We start from the raw sequence: 3,512 nt of genomic DNA, 5'->3' as shown, positions 1-3,512 counted from the left end.
TGACCCTTTAAAAATAGATAGATAGATTTATTTTTATTCATAAATTTTCAAATTTTTCGCAATTTGCTCCGTTTTTTTTTTTTTAAGTACATGGGCGTAAGTAATTTTTTCTTCTTCAGGGAAATCATAAAAATAAGGACTTGAAAAAATAGACCAGTCAGTGGTTGTACAAGAGGAAGTACAACGAAGAATTCCATCATTAGTGATTACAGGGAGATGATCAGAATCAAGGTCTGTGATGACTGACCTTTCGTGAGTATAGGGAACATTTTTTAGATGTGCAATATCTAAAATATCAGCTTCATAAGAAGATTGATAGGGGTAGAAAGTTGGAACATTAGGAGCGCTGATCACCAAACCAAGATCGGAACATATACCTATCTAGAAGCTTTGAACCGTTAAAGTTGGTTGATCGACAACCCCATAGAAAAATTGTTGAAATTATATCGAAAAAAAATGTGATCCAGTCTGATCAGATTTATGTAATTGGATCTTGGGAACGTCTAAATCTGATCAGGTCTGATCTTGTGGGATCAATCAGGGTTGATCAGATCTAATCAGATAATCCTCTAAAGTTTAAATTGTTCTGCGAGACTGATTTTTGCATTTATTATGTAACCTTTCATTCTCGATACTCTTGCATTTTTTTTTTTTTTTTTTTTTGAATGTTTTCATTCCTCTCCATGCCACCTGATAATTTGGATACGTACAAATTTTGGATCCAGATCGTAGTCTATTCAAATCTCTCTAACTCTAAGTTCACCCTTAACCAAGCCTAAAAGATCAAATTTGAAGTTTCGTTGATCGTTGAAATTGCTCCAACTGAAATGTTCTTCAGATTTCAACCTTTAAAAATTAGAAAAATAGTTTCAATTAATTTTTGATTTATTTATGAGTTTAAAAAAAATCAAAAACGTGTGCTTAAAATTTGGTATTTTTTTTTTCAAATTATTATAAAAACGAACCTGACAGTTTTAATTTTAAGGAAGTTTTTGAATTCAAATCTGATGGTTTGGGAAAAGTTGCAAAAAACTCATCTTCATTACACTCATAAACATCTGTATTTTTGGAAAATTAACGAGGATACGAGGAAACATCGTGACCATATTCGAAGGCACTGGAAGAATTTTCTCGCAAATTCTTACCTTACTTTCTAATTAGTAGGTAGGTGTTTTATCGAATTTTTTGATTTTTCGCTCACAATTTCGTACGTAGTACTATATTAACATGGCACTATTTGAAATAGAAATGGAAATTGTACACGTAAGCGTCGGTGTTCGATAGTTTGTAAACGAAAGAATAGAGAAAAAAAAGCGAAAAGAAACATCGACTCGAGACTGGAGTTTATATAAAAAGACCGAGGCGACCATACAGTTCTGGTTTAGAGGGTCGAAAAATCAATTCTTTTTCGTGCAAATGAATGTGTTGGCGATTGATATTTTTTTAATCAAGATTTCTACGCTGTATACGTACTCCCTTTTTACCTCATCTTCCATTTAACAATACATTTTTAAGGTTTCTACACTCGAAAATGAAAAGCGAATAAAAAAAAGGAAAAAATCAGCTGCCAATTTTACGTATAAATTGAAATCGAATCGCGCCAAAATATTCAGAATTTTTCATTTCTCGCCGCGCTAAACACAAGTATTATCGTGCGAACGACACAACTTGGCCGCGTACAAAACCTTAAAATTATGTAAGTATCGCAAGTTTCAAAGATTTGTCAATTTCTCATTTTTTTTGAGTTTGGTTGTTCCTGTTCGGTGACCGGTGTGTGTTTGATTTTATTTTACAGGATGCGCATCTTGTTTCAATTACTCTTGGCGGTCGTTGTAATTAGCCTGTGTGCTGCTCAGGTGAATTTCAGCCCGTACTGGAATCAGGGCAAAAGATCCAGCGGATCTTTACCTATCACTCCCGAAGAATGTAAATCGTCGATGGATTCTCTCATCTATTTGTATAAACTTATACAGGTATGAGATGTGTGTGTTTTTTTGTTTTGTTTTTTTTTTAAAAAAAAAGCTTTAGATTTTTAGTATTATTTTCGGTGCTTTGGTTTTCATGTTTTCTATTTTAATTTTTTTTTACGATTTTGTTTTAGAGCGAAGCGCAAAAAATCGTCGATTGCGAGAAAATTTCTTCTTGAGATGCGTACATTTTTGTAAAAATTAAACTGCTGTAAAAGAAACGAGATCGTAAACGATGCTTCCATCGAGATATCAAACAGTCATTTCAACTACGAGAATTATTTCACTTTTTACTTCGCGAATATTTACATCATTCTCTTCGAATACCTACTCATTTTAATTAATTTATCATACCGAATAATATCGAACGTATTTTCTTCATATTTTCTCCACTGTAAGTACCTATATATCTTATGTAGGTATAGTGTATTTTTTCTGTATAGTTTCTCGTCATGTTTACTTCAATAAAACTCTTTCTGCAGTAATTCAACGTGTTCTGTTCGTCTAAAAAAATATCTACGGTTATAACAATAAATTAAAATACGTTTTTAGCGAAAATTTGAGTAAAAAAAAAATAAAAAATTTTACCCCTCGGTTGCCGTGACCAGGATTCGAACCTGGGTTATTGCGGCCACAACGCAATGTCCTAACCACTAGACGATCACGGCTATCTCGCTGGGATGTGAGAAAGGCCCGAAAGACGTCTTACTAGCTAGATGGTGTTTCGTTCAACAGTCTCTTGCATTAAAAATGTGTTCCAGATGAATTATTTTATTCTTAGAAACTATTTATTCGTGTTAAATTGATAAATAACCGTAGGCCTGTTCTGCACTTGGCTATCAATTCATAATATTCGCATTATCTTCGCACAAAACTTGGAAAACTTGACCGAATCTTCGTAGAAAAAGTTCTCCATTTCGAAACGAGATAAATATCTAGGCCTATAATTAATACTTTTCGCAATAATTTTCAAATTTTGAGTATTTTTGAATATATTTTCATCGAATTCTTCAGTTTTATATTTAATTTTTTCAAATTTGTCCAACACTCAACTCAATACATCTTAAGAACTGTTTGTGAATTTAGAATTCTTCGAGTTACCTATACCTAGTCCTAATACCTTCGATTTATTTTCCAATATTCAAGTTTCAAAATACCTACGTACCATTTGGATTTGGTATTCGCATCTAATCAATACGAACTAAATTTTCAATTATTTATTCATTTCTCTTTTATGTCAATCTTCAGTTTTCTTTATTTCAAATTTCAAATAAAACGTGCTTATTCACCAAAAAGAAATTATTCATCGTGAACTTTGAATTCTTCGATTTGTTCTTTTTACCTTTCTGCAGTTAAGTATTTTGTTTTCTAAAGTTGTAATTATCTATCTATAGCTCAGTGAGTATTGCATTCTCATTTATAATCAATTTACAAATGAAATTTATCGTCATGTAGGTATTCAATTCATCCCCAATTTAATTTCTATACTTACTTAGTTTTATGCCACGCTTCGAGCTTCAAATTTTACTCTTATGAGGTCAGTTT

The 3,512-nt window shown here is 32.0% G+C and overlaps 1 non-coding gene across 1 annotated transcript; it reads right to left on the bottom strand.

The window, feature by feature from the left end:
* Positions 1 to 2,563: 2,563 nt before the first annotated feature.
* TRNAH-GUG (transfer RNA histidin (anticodon GUG)) lies at positions 2,564 to 2,635 on the bottom strand. The gene has a single exon. It is a non-coding gene; the product is annotated as a tRNA-His (tRNA).
* Between the last annotated feature and the right edge of the window lie 877 nt (positions 2,636 to 3,512).

This window comes from Planococcus citri, chromosome 1, assembly GCF_950023065.1.
Source record: "Planococcus citri chromosome 1, ihPlaCitr1.1, whole genome shotgun sequence".
Lineage (NCBI taxonomy): Eukaryota > Metazoa > Arthropoda > Insecta > Hemiptera > Pseudococcidae > Planococcus > Planococcus citri.
The sequence above is the reverse complement of the archived record's forward strand: the minus strand, read 5'-3'. Positions and strand labels throughout refer to the sequence as shown.